Raw genomic sequence first — 18,838 nt, forward strand, 5'->3', positions numbered from 1 at the left:
AGCTCTACCATGAGCTTTTTTATATAAAACAAACAAACACTAACAATTTTCATATACATCTCAAATTATTAGCTGGAATTCTTAGAAACATAATACAACACAACACAACATACACACACACAGTGAGGCAGGAATGGGGGGAAAGAATGGTATTTATTATGAGGCTCACAGGATTATGAGGTTGACAAGTCACAAGATCTTCAGGGTGACATGGCATGCTGGGGACTTGAGATAGTTGGTAGTTTAGCACCAGTCTGGGTCTTAAAACCTTAGATCTTGGATGCTGGGACAGTCAACAGCCAGAAAGAGGGCAAGGTCAAGTCTGAAAGGAGACAATGATTCATTCTGAGTCTGAGGGCCAGAACAAAAATTAAGTGTCAGATGAACCAGTCAGTATTTTGTTTGTTTGTTTGTTCAGATCTTCAACTGAGTGGAGCCATCCACACATCAAAATTGTTTTACTTCTTCTAATCATTTGACTATTACTCACTTGATGAAACCATCTCATAATCACATTCTCAATAAGGTTTGAACATATATGTAAGCTCTTCATATTCCTGTCAAGTTATACATAAAAGAAACTATTATAGCCAGTCTGCCTGTGGTTTTTTTTTAAATTTTACTACACACTAAGAATCTTCAGACATTTGAATAAAAAAGGACCCATTTGAATGGAAAAGATAAATAGGCATAAAATTATCTTTTAGAAAAAGAGAGAACTTTAGGACTAGATAAAAACATGAGTGCAAATACACAAAGAAAGCTGTGGTGTTAGTTTATGCAGGAAACAAAGAGATACCATGGTTAAAGAACAGCCCTGATCAATTTGAATCACTCTGAAGTGAAAAGCATGAGAAGTAGAGTTGCAAATTTTATAAAATGTTTGTAGAAACATTCAGAAACTTTCTCAGAATATTAGCTCCAAGGAGCAAAGTGAATAAGCTAAAAAAAATAATATACCCTAGCTAGACTCAGAGAAAACAATGCATACATTTTGGAAAAATAAACTCAGGAAATAGAGGGGAATACAGAGCTTGAAATCAGTAAATAAATTACACATTTCCAAAAATCAGAAAAGTGCTTCTTTAATTGGACTGTCTAAGCTAAAATCTACCAGGTAAAATTTAATAACAGGATAGAAGTTCAAATCACAAAGAATAGAGAAAAAATTCTAAAGCCATGCAGAGGAATTGAAAACAGGCAAGTTCAATACAAATGACAATTACTTTGGCCTTAGTATAATAATCCAATATTAGATGTCAGGAGACTGTAGCAACTTTTTTCTCTTAAAAAGTATATTGTTCTCCCTATAATTAAGAATAGCATTTCCCCTGCATATATTATATCCTGATTATCCCTTCTCCTCTCTCATCTCCTCCCAGTTTCTCTCCATCTCTTATCTCATCTGAATCTACCCCTTTCTGTCTCGTTAGAAAAGAAGCAGGCTTCTAAAGGACAACAATAACATAAAATAAGATAAAATTAGACTAGGACAAAACAAATGAAAGGGAAAGAGCCCAAGAAAAGGCAAAATAAACATATAGACACAAAGATCCACTCACTCACATATTCAGGATTCTCAATAAACACTAAACTAGAAGCCATAGGATAGATGCAAAGCACTGTAGAATATATACATATATGAAAGAGCCCTGACACAACATTATGAAATAAGGAACCTCCAAAGATGTCAATGAGTTCATTTTTTTGCTAGGCATCCACTGCTAGACATGCAGCCTATCCTTAAGATTAGTTTGTTTCTCCAGTGATACTTCCTAGGAGAAGACTAAATTTGTATTTACAAGTGGTTATCAATTGCAGATGGCTTCTGGCATCTGAGTTTGGGAATTGTAATTCTAAGTGCTGATATCTGGCCTGTTTTTTGTTGCTGTGTTTAGTTCTTAGGAGGTTGTGGTTGCTGTGTGGTTTTGGGATCCTGATTGGTGTGGCCACTGATGGTTCCAGGGACACTTAGGAATGTGGATAGGCTAGGAGGGAGTGAATAAGGTGGTCCACAGGAAAGAGGAAAGCAGACTACGATTGCTCAGCTTTGAAAATGATGGCAGAGAGTGAGGAGACTCCACAGCAGATAAGTCTGCTGCAGAGCTTGAAAAGGGAAGGGTTACTGGATATGGAGGGAAGAAGAGAGTAAGGATCAGACACTCACATGCTTATCTGGCAGGCTTGGCTCATAGGTTCCCAGGGAATGCCTACTGGAGTTGGGAGCTAGGATAAGAGGATGAGTGGGGAGGAATGTGACAGGAGAAAATCCCCTAGAGATGGGGCCATGGAGGAGAAAGAGGCCACAGCAGATTAACCGCTACAGAGTGGGGGTTGGGGGACTGAGACTAAGGGATTGGATTTGGAAAAGAGAAGGAGAGGCCTGTTTAGTGGATTCCCAGTGAACACCTGCTGATGTTGGGGATTGGGAGAAGGGGATGATTGGAGAAAAAGAAGCTTGGAGGGGAAGATCTGTGTGATCCACTGAAGATGGGGCTATCCATCTATGTGGGGTAGAGGCTATAGCAGGTGTTCTGCTACAGAGCTGGGGATGATGCTGGGAGATTAGATTTGGAGGAAAAAAAAGAAGGGATGAATGTCTGCAGCTGACCTATGTGTTTCTCTAGCTGGTGTTGACAGGCTCCCAGGTGAAGTGATCCTTTTTTTTAACACACCAACCAAAATAAATTTCTTCACCCAGAATTTTATCCCAGCTAAGTTATCATAAATAGTAATTAGTTTATGGCTAACAAAACACTGTTACAGTAAAAAAAAATATGAAATAAATATGAAACTATAATATTTCTTGTCCACAATATGAAACCATAGAACAGCCTCTCATAAAACAAAAGCAAAGGTTATCAATCACTTCTGTCATAATGTGTACATTTTATTTCAATAATATGTTCTTTGAATATATATATATATTCTTGATTATATGCACTTCTCACTTTCTGTCAAACTCCCTCAGTTTCTCTTGCACCTTTCAGTTCCATCTACTTTTATTTTTAAGTCAAATGTGTGTGCATAAGGGAGTCATTCAGTGGGGCACAGGCAATGTACTAGTGGCCACATTCCTAAAGAAAAGTGATTCTCCGTTCCTCAACTGCCAATAGCTCCTCAGGAGATTTGGTTGCCCCTACTCCACCCATACTGGAAATAACTGGCATGATTTTGCATATGCATGTCTTGTGCAGGTAACCACAGCTGATGTAAGCTTTTTTTTAAGGAAGTGAAACATAATAACACATAATAACACAACTTTGTTTTACAGAATAGAGTTTGACTTTTCAAGAAAAGATATCTGTGTTCTTTTTATATCCAGGGACACAGAGATTTACAGGGATGTATATAATGTGTTTTTTTTTCCTGTTTTGTCATGTTCCAGGATGTAACTGCCCAATGGCTTACTTAATAATTCAGCTATTGCTAGGTAGACGAACTGCTTCCAGCTTCTTTTTGTTTATAAAAATGCTACAATATATCCCATTGTAGAAACATCCAAATGCCCAAGGTTTAATTTTTTTCTGTAAAACATAGTTTGCAAAACATAGTTTGCTTTCTAATCTTCTTTACCACAATGAATGTTTCTAAGCCTTCTTTTTATTCCTGTTTATCTCCCTGTGAATGTAGCAATTTTGTTGTGTCACCCAGGGTTCCGATCTTTTCTTTTTTTCCATGTTGTGTCTAGTAAGATTAGGGGGCCTTCTGACAGGACTCTTCAAACTATCGTTTTTTAATGATTCATTTCTGTACAGAGACATTTACTCCATAATATCGAATTATGGTTTTCTATCTCAAGGAACATAGATAGAACGAAGTTCCCTATGATACTTTTCTTGACAAATACTTAGAGGGAAAGATGAAACTGATAAATCGTTATAGTATGTCTATTAGCTTTGAGTTATTTAGCAATGTGGTTACTGGGTCAAATCGGCTGTTCTAGCTATTACAAGGAAAAAGTGGGCAGTGTTTAGGTCCTAAAAAATCTATTCTTTAAGATTTAAGAGGGACACAGCATCTCATGCCTCTAATCCCAGCACTTAAGAAGTGGAAGCAGGAGGATAGGGAGTTCAAGGTCTGCCTGGACTATGTAAGACTATGTTAAAAGGAAGAAATCACAAATATTGACAGTCCTTGTGTTGCATCAGTGATCTGTAGCCTTTTGTATAGATATTTTTTCTTGTGTCTGATGATGACTCTTGAGCATCAAAAAATGTGTACTCAGATGCTCAACTGTTCTACTACTGTTTAAGGTACTGACAAGTCACTGACATTTATTTGTTTCTTAGATGTTGTTATGTGACTACATTCATTGTGATATTCAAAACTTAAGAAGAAATATTAATGGGGACTATTTTCTGCATTTTAAAGGATTATGACTAAACAATGGAAGTATAAATAAGTTTATGTAAAATCCAGAATCCATAATGAAAGAAAACACATTTGTCCTTTTGAGTCTGATTTGATCTGGTTAACATGAGGTTCTCTTTCTTTTGTAAATGGCATATTTTATTTTTTGTAAGTAAGATAATTCTTCCTTATGGATGAATAAAACTCTACTGTGTATATATACACACCACATTTTCTTCACCCAATCATCTGTTGACAGATATAAGCTGATTTCTGAACTTGGCCTCTGTGAATAATGCTGCAGTAATACTGACACACAAGTATTCCTGTAAATGTTAGTTTATAGTCCTTAAGGTGACTATCAAGAGGTGTCAGTCCTGCTTGTGCAGTGTGAATGAAGGGAAAAACTCTAAAGGAGTGAAGGAACTAACTGGTGGAGTGAGAGGCAAGAAGAAGGAAACACATTCAAAGTTCATTGTATATTTTTTATGAAAATGTCATATGAATCAAAACCATGTTTAAAAACTACAGAACACTAACAGTAAGAAAAAGTAACTTTCAGTGTCAATGATTTATTAGCAACAAGAGTGACATCAAATATATTGTATGATCTGGTTCTATTTGTTGAGCTTGGTTACACTATACTATGTTATTTCAAATGCCATCTGTTAAAGTTCCAACTGGCCAGTTTGTCTGTGTTTGGAGATAGGTCCTTTAAAGAGAAAGTTAAATCAAGCTGTAAGGTGGGAGCCTAGTCCACTAGGACTAATACACTCGTCAGTGTCAGATACACAGCCGAATTCTCTTTCTGTGCTTTTACAAAAGAAAGGCCTTATAAAGATGCTTGTGAAAATCAGCCATTTGCAAACCAAGAAGAAAGACTTCACTACAAAACCAAAGCTGGTACTAAATATCTGCCCTCTGAACTATGAAAAAATAGTTTTCAACAACTTTTTGTTGTTGCTGTGTTTTTGAGACACAGGCTAAGCAAGAAATTACAAATATGCCTCAGTCTCCTAAGTGTTGGGATTTCATGTATGTGCCACTGTAGCTGGCAGAAAATAAATGTTTTTTTAAAATAATTTGGTCTATGGTATTTTGATATGACATTGACCAGAATTATTAGGGCCAGACAGGCTCCAGTAGGTTCAAAAAATATAGGCTTTTTATACATCCTCAAGAAGCCAAGTAAGTAGACAATGTAATAATAAAAGAAAGATGTTTGAAAATAGTAAATAAATGAATATCAAATAAACAGTCCATACATTGAGACTTCCTCTACATAGGATGTCTTAGTCAGGGTTTCTATTCCTGTACAACCATCATGACCAAGAAGCAAGTTGGGGAGAAAAAGGGTTTATTCAGCTTACACTTCCATAATGCTGTTCATCACCAAAGGAAGTCAGGACTGGAACTCAAGGAGGTCAGGAAACAGGACTGATGCAGAGTCATGGAGGGATGTTACTTACTGGCTTGCTCCCCTTGACTTGCTCAGCTTGCTTTCTTATAGAACCCAAGACTACCAGCCCAGGGATGGTGCCACCCACAACAGGCCCACCCCCTAGATAACTAATTGAGAAAATGCCTTACAGCTGGATCTCATGGAGGCATTTCCTCGAGTGAGGCTCCTTTCTCTGTGATAACTCCAACTTGTGTCAAGTTGACACAAAACCAGCCAGTACACAGGACAACAAAATCATGAGGCATCTACTCCATCTTGCCTGATGTTTCACATGCTATATATTCTACTCTCCCACTGCTTAGCAACTATTTTGTTATCAGGTTGACTGTTGCCATTTTTTTTTGTAATCATACACCATTTAGTAATGATCTCAAAATGAATGAATTGTCTTATTGACAATTTTAATATACCACTCTTAGTTTGGGTTTATTACTGTAAACAGACACCATGACAAAGGCAACTCTTATAAGGACAACATCTAATTGAGGCTGGCTTACAGGTTCAGAGTTTCAGTCCATCATCATCAAGGCAGGAACATATCAGTGTCTAGGCAGGCAGGGTGCAGGAGGAGCTGAGAGTACTACATCTTTATCTGAAGGCTGCCAGCAGAATACTGACTTCCAGGCAACTAGGATGAGGGTCTTATAAGCCCACACCCATAGTGACACACCTACTCCAACAAGGCTACATCTAATAGGGCTACATCTCCAAATAGGATCACTCCCTGGTCTAAGCACATTCAAACCACTACAACACCTTCCTTAACTAAAACAAAACAAAAAGAATGGGTTATTTTGAGAAAGAGGGGAAAGAAAGAAGAGAATGAGAGAAAGGGAAAATGAAAGAAATGGAATGGTACAGAAAGCATTTAATATATGGTTATAATAGTCCTGTTTTAAATGAGATATTTTGAAAAACAAAGGGGGAGAGAGAAAGGAAAGGAAAAAGAGAGAATGCACATTCCAATAAATTTTATTTCAGGATATTACTATAATTGTTCTGCTCATTATTAGTTGTTAGTATCAAAATTTTTCAGTTTTATGATATTGTAGTTAGTCTCTGTCCATTATCATTGTCGGGGCTCTGATTTTTTAGGGCATTTAAACTTTGTCACACATAAGTATGCATAGGGAAAAAAAGCTAAATCAGTTTATATAAGGTACTATCCCTACTTTCAGAAATTTGGTGGGAGTCTTGGATCATATCCCTCACAGATAATATAGGATTATGTAATATTGGTGCTAATATTGAATGATTAATAATCAGTAAATGAGAAGTTAAAGTGTTTTACTCTGATTCTAGCTTAATAAATATATTTTTTTCAAAAGTAAGCCACCCAAAAGTGACAACCTTTCAAAATGATATAACGAAACATATTCACTCATTTGAAAATGCCTTCTAAATATCTATTATAGGGCAAAGAGTCTGCTGAGCATAACAATGAACACTAATAAATATAAATCATCCTATCTGAAAGCAGAAAATCCAATAAAGAGAGAGACTGATCTCTAACAAACAGACAATTAACAAGCACTGTGGGAGGCTGACTAATGACTCCTAGCATGTTCATGTTGTAATCATGGAAACCTTTGTACATACTAAATTGCATGGCTAAAAAACTTTGTAGATAAGATTAAAGATTTTATGAACCAGGGAGACTCTCCCTGGTTACCTATGTGAATTCCATGTAATCCTGTGTGTTTTCTAAGTCAATGGCAGACAGAGAAGCCCCCAAAAACAATGTGAACTCTAAAGCTCCATTTTTCCATCATCATCTTTGGAAAAGAAGGGAGGCCACAGCCAAGAAATGTCAGAAAGTTTAGAAGAAAATTGAAGGTAGCTATAATCTCTGTAGACCCTTCAGCTATCTTGCCTTGGACTTATGAATCTTCAGGTTCTGACACTCTGAACAGTGAAACAGTAAGTCCATTATTTTAAGCTACTGAGCTTAAAATGATGTTGAAAACTAGTAGAAATCTGGTATGGATGTATAGCCCTACTGTTCAATATGCTGCCTGGAACACATGGCCCACAGTCTGAGTTTGAGAATCATAGTTTGACTGTAGCCATACCAAGAACAGTTGTATAATGTTCTCAAATATGTTGACCCCAGAATATTTATAATAGAAATTTTCTGAACTGAGAAAAATGGCTAGTACCTGGCCAGAAGAGGGAAAAAAAGACAAATATCCACCGTAGATTTGAAAGAGTGGAAGATACTATGACTCACATACCATGAGGACATGAAGTAAATGAAGGAATTAGGGTATTTCTCTAGGGGAGTGATAACTTGGCTATGATGTAACAAAGGAATGTTAAACCTGATAGAAGTGTGGATGTCATTATGAAAGTCTTAAGGAAAAATGGTCCATTGTTGGACCAGAAAGAACTTTACTGTAGTTAGAATAGGGTAATCCAGAAGGAATATGGACAAAGATGAGTAAAGGAAACCCAGCAGTCAGGAAATAAAATAGCTGTGAAGATTATGGTTTTTCATTTTTCAAAGCATAAAGCTGAGTTAAACATTGTATTGGTAAGCTGTCAACCGCCATTCAACTCTGTTGAAAGCAGCCTCTGGGAGTGAAAAAAAAAATACTTCCTTGGACAGGACATCAACATATTTATGTCAAGTGTCTCTCCACACTTTCTTTCTAAAGGCAGGCTAGCCCATTAACTCTGTTACAGGGAGAAAGAAAACTAGCTAACAACTAGGGATTTAGTTTACTTAAATTTCTAATACTGTAATAAAAACTATAACCAAAAGTAATTTGGACAGAAAAGAGTTTATTTCACCTAGCTGATTTTCCATGGAAGTCAGGGCAGGATCCTGAAGGCAGGAGCTGATGCTAAGGCCATGCAGGTGTGCTGCTTACTGACTTACTCCCTATGGCTTGCATTTTTATACCATTCACAACCACCTGTCCAGGAATGGAACCAACAAAAATAAGCTTGTATCTTCTCATATCAATCATTAGTTAAGAAAATATCACAGAGGCTTACCTATAAGCCAGTTAAGGATCACTCTCCCCACATAACTCAAGTTGACAAAAATAACTAAGCAAAACAGAACTCTACTAGTATAAGCATTAAAAATATTGCATCATTGAGAACAGCTAGAAAGTAAACCATTTCTAACAGAGGTTACTATTATTTACTTATTATTTATTTGTTTATGGTATAAAAGTGCCTGTTGTGGAAAAACTCTAGAAAATAATCAGAGAGACTAATTCTTCCCTCAGTCAATGTCTGCTGGTTGTTGAAATCTCCTGATCTTGTCATGTTAGCATTGTTGGCTCTCCCTCTGCCTGGTGTCTCTCCTAGATATTGAAAGTTCCTGATCTGCTGATATTTTGATGCTTCAATCTCTCTAATACTTTCTATTTTTTCTTTTACATTTGCTTGCTAAATACTTTATAAACTCTTTCCTTTGAAACAATAAGTATGGCTGGCTGTCAGAGTTCTGTCTTTGAACCAAACAGCCTTTGTATCATTCCCCAGCAACTGGAGAAGAGGAAGGTTGGTTGACAAGATCAGACTGCCATTTTAAAAGACTTGCTCAGACTCTTTTGTGGATAATTTAATAGAAAGATTTAAAAATTGAAGCAAGGAAATAATGTAGGAGACTATTGAAGTTGACGGGCTTTAGACTTAGAAAGACTGTGGTAGAAATTGGGATGAAGAGATTCTATAATGGAGATAACAACAGTCTGAAAGACTTAATGGTAGAAAGGAATGACGAATAAGATGTAAATCAGGAAGGGGTTCAAAATGACTTTAGGCTTTATTGTGTGTTTTCTACTATTATAAGGAGTAGGAACATTTATCAAAATAGGTGACAGTGGTATAAGTCTCAGATTGAGAGATCATGGTTTTGATTTTGAAATTATTACATCTGAGAGTAGTCTACACATAGACAAAAGATATCAAGTAAGAGGCAATTTGGATGAGAATGAAAGTCTTGACTACATCCAGCTATTGATCCTGCATGCTACAATACTGTCCTGCCATGTAACATCTAGCACATGACTAGTACTACAAGCCTGGTCAAAATCTTATGGATGGGGTGATCATGGGTTCTAGTAGGAAATAATTACTGTAGTTTTGTTAAATGAACATGTAGACAAACTACCTTCTAAATATTTATATTTTGTATACATAGACTACTGCTTCTCTCAGCCAAAGAAGTTTCTTTTAACAGTGGGCAATAGTTAATTCCGAGACTCATAATGGGTCAATGTGAAAGGAATAAGTAGCCATTGAATGCTTGGCCATAAATGGGACGTTCATACAACTCTGGGTAAGACCCAGGGATGATTTGCAGAAGACATGATAGAAACAATGTAAGAGCCAAAGTATGAGGGGGGAGTATTAAGAAATCTGACTTCTATCTGTGGCACAGCCATTGTAATCATGAGGTCGTGAATGGAGAGTAGCTATAATTACCTACATAAGATTGAACCTTTCAACATTCTATCATGGATGGGTAAAGGTTTCATGAAGTTTCACCCCTTCCTGTGATACTATTGCCACATAATGGTTGACAGTGGGGAAGGAGTTGTTTCTTCATAAGTATAGACACAGGTAGATTGGCCAGTATCTAGCAAGTAACCCCTTCCCCCACTCCATGCTTGTACAAGTAAACCTAATTAAACTCAATGGGCCACAGAAAACAAAAAAAAATATGAAAAGAGGAGGGCAACTAGTTAAAAAGAAGCGTTTTCCCATGAGTAAGAGGATGATAAGGCAGAGTAGCATGGGTAAATATGATTATAATGCCATGTATACATACAAGAAACTGTAAAAAAAATATAATATAATTGGCCTAATGCCAAAGAACTAATGAGAAGTAAGCCTACTATTCAGTTTTGAAGAGTCCAAGAACTGACAATTGTTTGAAGAAATACACAAGTAGAATGAATAAGCCCCCGATCGTCATATAAATTGTGGGGACAAAAGTAATATTACAAACCAGAATAAATATTACATGTGTCTGTGTTAGATTTCCATCACTATAACACAATACCTTAGAACTATTGTTTTTCAAAAGAGAAAAATGTTATAGTTACCTAGTTTAGAGGAGTTAGTCCATGATTGGGTATATCCTTGCTTTTAGGACTATGGTAGGGCTGGTAGACAGCAATGGTTGAAAGTGTATGTAACTGAGGAAAACTGATGAACACATGACCTAAAACAAAATAAGAGGAAAGAGTCAGGACCTGAGGCCCTACCTCCTACTAGGTCTTACCTCTTCAAAGTTCTACCATCCTTTAGTAGCATCACTCAAGGGACCAAACTTTTAACAATGGGCCTTTAGAAAACACTAACAGTCCAAACTATAGGCATCATGTACTATTCAATTCCATGTTCAAACTTCTGTCTCAAGGTTGAGGGGAAGACTCAGTGGAGAAAGTGTTTGCCACATAACCATAAGGTTCAGTTCAACTCATCAACTCCAGTGTAAAGGAAGGCTCTTTTGGCCCAGTCTCAACTTTTGGTCTTTACCTACAGACACATGTGCATGCATACACACAGAATATAAATAAAACTTTTCCTAAAATTATTCAAGTAAAATACCTACAGTCTTAAAATGTTATTATTAAAGTACCATTATGATGTCATGGTTCCTAAATATATTTCAACATCGTTGTTTGTTACCTTGGAGAGTCTATGAAATATCTACTTTCTTCATTATGCCCACTTTTGGGTACAACTGGGCTCTGGAGCTTACAACCACGAATTTTTCATTACACTCTAAGAATCATAGAATTTTCAACTGTAGAAAACACATAAAGGTCACTTCCTCAAATGCCCTTCAATCTCAAATAACCCATTCTTTCATTTTCTCACTTCAAAGATTTTTACTAGAAAATTAAATTATCCTTGACTATTCACCTATATTATAAGAGGCATAAAAGTGTTAATTGTTCCAAACTAATAGCATTCTAGACAAGGCCTTCAATGACTTGTATTTGTTCTCTATACAGTCTATCAAAAATATAAGATTGTTATCACCTTTTTTGAAATACTAAAAATAGCAATAATCCATTATTTTTTATTCTAGTTTGAAAGGTCCTGATATATCTTCATTTTAATGATGCATCAAGTACACTATGCTATGTGAACACTCTATATAATATTCCATGTCTAAACAAGGAAGAACTTAGGTGAGAAACTGCCTCTAAATAATAGTATATTTACAAGATTCCCAAGACATGCTTCCTCTCGGATCATTAGCACATTGTAGTAGAATCCCTCAAGAGCCAAGGAAAGAAACACAGGAAACAGCCAGGTAAGCCAATCAGTATTGCTGTATGTACATGTAACTCTATCACATGTAAACTATAACTCCCTTTCTTTTCCTTCTTCCACATTCCTCCCATCCTCAGCCTTACTACTTGGTAGCTTAAAGCACCCAATCAGAGGATGAACTATAATATATAGAAGACAAAAAAGCCAAAAATATATAAAAAGCTTTGTTCCATTAAATTAGGGCCCTTTCTTTAAGGCATAATCCTACAGAGATGTTGTTAACACACAGTAAACTGCATCCTGGTTAAAAAAAATAAAGTAAAGAAGACTTGGGATCCCATTTCTTAGACTAGGAAACCCTCAACAATATGGATCCTGTGTTTATTGAATGCTTATTCTGTTCCTGGACCTGATTTGGGGACTGGGGATGTACCAATGAAGATGCCTAAGTTATTGACTTCACATTGGTAGCAAAGGTATATAGTAAATGAGTCAACAGAAAAGATAAGGTGGCAGTGAGTGTTAGATTAAAAAGATATTTAAAAACTCAAAAGGAGAGAACCCCTGGATGTTGGTGTTAAGTTAGAGAAATCAAGAAATAGGAGGTTCCACAGCCTAGTTGACTATAAAGCACCTGTCTCCTGGAGTGGTAAAGGAAGGCCTTACTGAAAAAGACACAGTTGAGCTGAGATTTAAAAGCCTTACAATGCAAATAATCAGGGACAAGGCATTCTAAACCTAAGAGTCACAGCAGAATCTTGTAGTTGGAGAAGAATGTGCATTTGGAGAAGCTGCCAAAGGGTGATGGAGGAAGGTCTGGGAATCAGCCCGAGCAGGGCCCAGATAATGTAAGATCTGTCAGAGAAAGAATTGAGAGGCCTCTCCTAGATATATCAGAAAGACAATAAAACCTTTTGAGCTAGGGAATAACATAATAGGTTCTACTTTTTAAAAAGATCACTCAGGGTTCTGCCTAGAAAAATGGATGTTAAAATGAATCTAAACCTATTGTATATGGTTTTATTTGTCTGTTGGCTCATTTGTTTCATGTTAGTGTGTAGAAAGATTGAACCTAAAAGGAAAGAATGATCTAGAGGCCACGTTCACTCATCTATTACAATATCTATAGTATTGAGGGACTAATACATGTTAGGGAGACAATAACAAGACAAACAACTCATTCTATTCCAAGGAAATGCAGACTTACAACTACTAAATTATACATCAAAAATGCTACGCCTTTGTAGTCACGTTATGACATATTTGAAGTATTTGCTTTTCTTAGATGAAAACCTTGGTTCGGTATCTTCTCTACTATATATACATATTAATTTCATGACAGCTGAATATTCAGATTGTTTGGCATAATAAATGGCAATAGCTCTGAAGAAGCCAAAACAATCTGTCAATTAAAGAGTGTGTGTTTCAGAAGTACTTAACTGTGGAAGCTGTAATGACTCCAAATGGGCTTGTTAAAGTGGAACTGAAAGTCAATTCTTTTTTGAGACACAGCCTCATTATACAGCCCAGGTAGGAAGTTAATCTTGAAACCTCTTTTGAAGGCAGTGAGAGAGGCCAAAGTATGTCTACAGTATTACTTTGCTCAGACTTTTCAAATAGAGTTAAGCTCAGATTGTGAAAATATACAAATGCACAAATGGTTAATTCTCTCTTGAAGGCTGTCCATAAAATTATCTGGTATTTGGCTTAAAAATAGGAGCCATAGTCAATTAAAGAAGTTGAGTCTCAATTTGGCTACATTTGCTCCAATAAATTATTGTAAGAAAAATATAGAAAAACAATTATAGAAATACATGTTGGAATAAATGTCTTATTATTGCCAGTAAGAATACTGATAAGTGCCAGCCAGATCAGCCAGATACTGAGCTAGATAACTTAGCACACCAGCTGATGTGTGCCAGGCACTGAGGTAGTACTATAAACTGAAAGTCAGTTAATGTTCTCTCTAGATCTATCAAGAAGTTATTAACATTTATTCTGTCTTTGTATTTGGGAGAAACAGTTCAGGGTAAGTTATTATGGAATTTGTTTGGGTTAACAGAGTTTGCTACAAAGCTAAATAGAGGACCTGGCCTCCACACTCTTAGAACCTCTTCTTTCTTTTTTTTTAATTGGGCATTTTATTTATTTACATTTCAGATGCCATTTCCTTTCCCCATTTCTCCTCCCTAGAAAACCCCTATCCCATCCTCCCTCCTCCTTTTTGCTTTTATACCATTTTAATTACATGTAAGTATTAAGGTCAGTTCTAGGTTCAGGAACTAGGAATACAATAAACACAAATGGTCAAGGAACAAGCAAGGCAATAAACAAAATTCCATGAATACTCCCATAATCACTGTTTCCTAGTGGCTTATTAGAATGACCAAAATATCTGAGCTAAATGTTAGCTAGAACAAAGAAGTAATTTCAGGCAGGAATTTAATATTAGGCTAGAACAAAGAAGTAATTTCAGGCAGGAATCTAAATTTTAAGCTAAAACAAGGAAGTAGGCTTCAGACATGAAAATGACTTTGGGCTAGGTCAGGGAAGATGGCACAGATATTTTGATCATCCTAATGAGCCTTTTCTTTATGTGACTGCAGTAGCATGAACATCAACTTCAAGTACCAACAAAAGATATCTTCCCATACTCATGTTACACAAGGCAATGTTCTGAAAACAGGCCTTTTGTTAAATTGCCAGTGTCCAAGGAAGTTCCTCAGGTTTACCTGACACAATGGTTTGCATCTGAAAAGATGTAGAATTGCATCCAAACAAGTTTAAAGTTTTAGTGTCTTCCTAGAACTAATTACTCTCCAAACAAAGAGATCCTTATTCTTTTTTCTTGACCAAACAACTTCAAATTCTAGGTATCCTAGATCATCTAGAATAACTTGACTTGATTTTTCATCCTCAGCTTGGATCAAAAACCACAGAGTGGTGCACTTGAGGGTAAATAGTACAGAACAAAATATGGTTAAGCATTTTCATCTTTCAATTTAAAAAATGCTAGAGTTTTTTGTTTTTTGTTTTTTGTTTTTTTACTTTTAGGATTAGTCTGATAATTTACAAGGATTAGTCCTTGTAAAGGTTTCTAGGATTCTAAGGATTCATTCTGTGCTAAGGGAAAAGGGTTCTCTCTCTCTCTCTCTCTCTCTCTCTCTCTCTCTCTCTCTCTCTCTGTCTGTGTGTGTGTGTGTGTGTGTGTGTGTGTGTTTGTGTATGTGTGTGTCTACTTCTGCTCTCACACCCAGTTTTATTTTGCTGTCAAATCTATATATTCGTTCCCTAGGTTTGGATGATAAAGATACATTTTTTTCCAATGGTGTACAGCTCAGTAGTGGAATGCTTACCTATCCATTGTATGGTCCTAGATTTTATTGCCAGTACCAAAAAAGAAAAGGTAAAGTTGGCAAAGATCTTTTTCCATCTGTTGGTTGCCGTTTTGTCTTATTGACAGTGTCCTTTGCCTTACAGAAGCCTTGCAATTTTATGAGGTCCCATTTGTCAATTCTTGATCTTAGAGCATAAGCCATTGGTGTTCTGTTCAGGAACTTTTCCCCTGTTCCTAGGTATTTGAGGGTCTTCTCCACTTTCTCTTCTATTAGTTTCAATTTATCTGGTTTTATGTGTAGGTCCTTGATCGACTTGAACTTCAGCTTTGTACAAGGAGATAAGAATGGATGGATTTGCATTCTTCTACGTGCTGACCTCAAGTTGAAACGGCACCATTTTGTTGAAAATGCTGTCCTTTTTCCATTTGATGGTTTTAGATCCTTTGCAAAGATCAAGTGACCATAGGTATGTGGGTTTTTTTCTGGGTCTTCAATTCTATTCCATTGATCTTCCTGCCTGTCTCTATACCAATACCATGCAGTTTTTATCACTGTTGCTCTGTAGTACAGCTTGAGATCAGAGATGGTGATTCCCCCAGAAGTTCTTTTATTGTTGAGAACAGATTTTGCAATCCTGGGTATTTTGTTATTCCAAAAGAATATACAAAGAACTCAAGAAATTAGACGTCAGACAATCAAATAACCCTATTAAAATGGGATGCAGAGCTAAACAAAGAATTTTCTACTGAGGAAACTCGAATGGCCAAGAAGCACCTAAAGAAATGTTCAACATCCTTAGTCGTCAGGGAAATGCAAATCAAAACAACCCTGAGATTCTACCTCAGACCACTCAGAATGGCTAAAATAAAAAATTAAGGTGATAGCAGATGCTGGCAAGGATATGGAGAAAGATAAACACTCCTCCATTATTGGTGAGATTACAAGCTGATCCAACCACTCTGGAAATCAGTCTGGAGATTCCTCAGAAAATTGGACATAGCATTACCTGAGGCCCCAGTTATACCACTCCTGGGCATATACCCAGACGATGCTCCAACATATAACAAGAACATATGCTCCACTATGTTCATAGCAGCCTTATTTATAATAGCCAGAAGCTGGAAAGAACCCAGATGCCCTTCAACAGAGGAATAGATACAGAAAATGTGGTACATTTACACACTGGAATATTACTCAGCTATTAAAAACAATGAATTTGAGAAATTCTTAGGTAAATGGATGGAACTAGAAAATATCATACTGAGTGAGGTAACCCAATCACAAAAGAACACACATGGTATGCACTCACTGATAATTGGATATTAGCCCAAAAGTTCACAGTACCCAAGATACAACTCACAGACCATATGAAGCTCATGAAGAAGGAAGACCAAAGTCTGCAGACGGCCCCACCTGGGTATCCATCCCATGTGCAATCACCAAATGCAGATGCTGTTGTGGATGCCAGGAAGTGCATGCTTACAGGAGCCTAATATAGATGTCTCCTGAGAGGCTCTGCTGAGCCTGACATATAGAGAGGTGGATGCTGACAGGTAAACATGGGGTTCCCAGTGGAAGAGTTAGAGAGAAGACTGAAGGAGCTGAAGGGGTTTGTGGCCCTGTGGGGAGAGCAACAATACCAACCAAAGAGACCTCCCAAGGGTCTAAATCCCCAGCCTGGGAACACACATGGAGGGACCCATGGCTCCAGCTGTATATATAGTGGAGGATGGCCTTGTAGCTGGTGGGAAAGGAGGTCCTTGGTCCCATGAAAGTTGGATTCCCCAGTGTGAGGGAATTTGAGGGTAGGGAGGTGGGAGTGGATGGGTGGGTAGGGGCACACCCTCATAGAAGCAGGAGGAGGGGGGATGGAATGGGGGCTTCTGAGGGGGGAATGGGGAAAGGAGATAACATCTGAAATGTAAATAAATAAAATATGCAATTTTAAAAAGGTAAAATTAATTAAATGAATTAGCACTTTTTTAAAGAATGAAGATTGTACACAGAAACTTATCTAAGCTAGGTGAACACAGCATCACTGAGTTCTAACCCTAGACTTCATTTTAATGTTTTGAGACAAGACAGTAAGTTTTCCAGAGTGACCTTGAACTCACTCTGTAGCACAGGAAGGTTTTTAAGCTCCTGCTTTGGCCTCATCAATACCACAACTCCTTTGACCATCACACAAAATCACATATGACTTAATAAGTACCAGTCAGGACTTGATCTTGTTTCTTGGGAAGAGATTTTTACACTTTTTTGACTACTTGTGAGACCACCTTTCCTGAGTAATTGTAGGCCAGGAGAGAATGATGGGTGGGCATACATCTTGACCAGGACTGTGTAGCTATGCATATCTCTTGCCCTCTATTGAACCTACACAGACTTGGGGTTTGTATCACTGGGTCTTTTTGTTAGCTCCTCTTCCAGATGTGGCCATGTGAATAAATCACCTTTCTAAGCTTTGCATTATCACCTTGTGTGTCTAATTGGCCCATTGATTTACTTTGGTAAGGCTGTCATGGCCTAGGCTGACCCTAAAACTTTAGTAATAGTTTCTTTAAGGTAATCTTGTACATAAGGAAATGCATAAGAAATTTTTTTTTACAATGTTAGGATTAAAAAGAACCCTTTTATTGTTTGACAAGCCAGCACACAAAGGTATACACACACAACTACTATGTTGATCTCTACTGGAATAAATGGCAAGCTTTAACCCTTTGCTTGCCAAGCTATCCTGATTTTTCTTCTTGCTCCCCAGTCACCCTGACTGTCTTAAGTTGATCTGTTAAAATTAATATTTACTAGACCTTTCCAATATATCAGGTATTGTTGTACATTTAGTAACATATCTAATCCAGATAAAAACTGGCTTGATCCCATCAACATGCACATTACAATAGCTAAAGAAAATACTCTGATTGATGTCAGTCTTCTTCATAAAAGTGATCTGTGGATTATAAAATAGAATCCAAATCTAAGACAATTATTTTAACACGGGAGTAGTGCCACATATATTTAATCCCAGCATTTCAAAGTATGAGGCAAGAGACAATCAATAGTTTGAGGTCAGTCTATGGCATAGAATCAGGCTCTGTACTCCTAAGGAAAAAAAAAAAACTAAAACAATCACACAAAAACATAAAAGAAGACTTTTTTCTATATAAATTTCTGAATGGACTTCTCTGATTAGCCTCTAAGATTCTAGTTTCTTATTTTACTACATTGTTGTGTTAAACTATATGGTGTGTGTGTGTGTGTGTGTGTGTGTGTGTGTAATAAATTTAAAGAAAAATCATGAATTTGAGAGGAAATGGAGGGAATACAAACAGGGTTGGACAGGAGAGGAAGAAAATTCGCAAACACTTTGGAATAATAAAGAAATAGAATAGAAGAATTTGAGAACTGAATGTCATGGTTTATCCTCAGCCTTTTC

At 36.9% G+C, this 18,838-nt stretch overlaps 1 long non-coding RNA gene across 4 annotated transcripts in view; it reads right to left on the reverse strand.

Annotated features, from left to right (window-relative positions):
• The window catches only part of LOC143435529 (uncharacterized), a 216,852-nt gene that overhangs the window by 43,608 nt on the left and 154,406 nt on the right, over positions 1–18,838 (reverse strand). For 2 of the 4 annotated variants that reach the window (XR_013105903.1, XR_013105904.1), the window contains one exon: positions 10,882–11,000. The exons of 1 other annotated variant lie outside the window; for it this stretch is intronic. This is a non-coding gene — a long non-coding RNA (uncharacterized LOC143435529). Of the gene's footprint in view, positions 1–172; positions 323–10,881; positions 11,001–18,838 lie in introns of those variants that run through there. One more of the 4 variants, XR_013105905.1, reaches the window with a different exon arrangement.

This window comes from Arvicanthis niloticus, chromosome X (assembly GCF_011762505.2).
Source record: "Arvicanthis niloticus isolate mArvNil1 chromosome X, mArvNil1.pat.X, whole genome shotgun sequence".
NCBI classification, from domain to species: Eukaryota; Metazoa; Chordata; class Mammalia; order Rodentia; family Muridae; genus Arvicanthis; species Arvicanthis niloticus.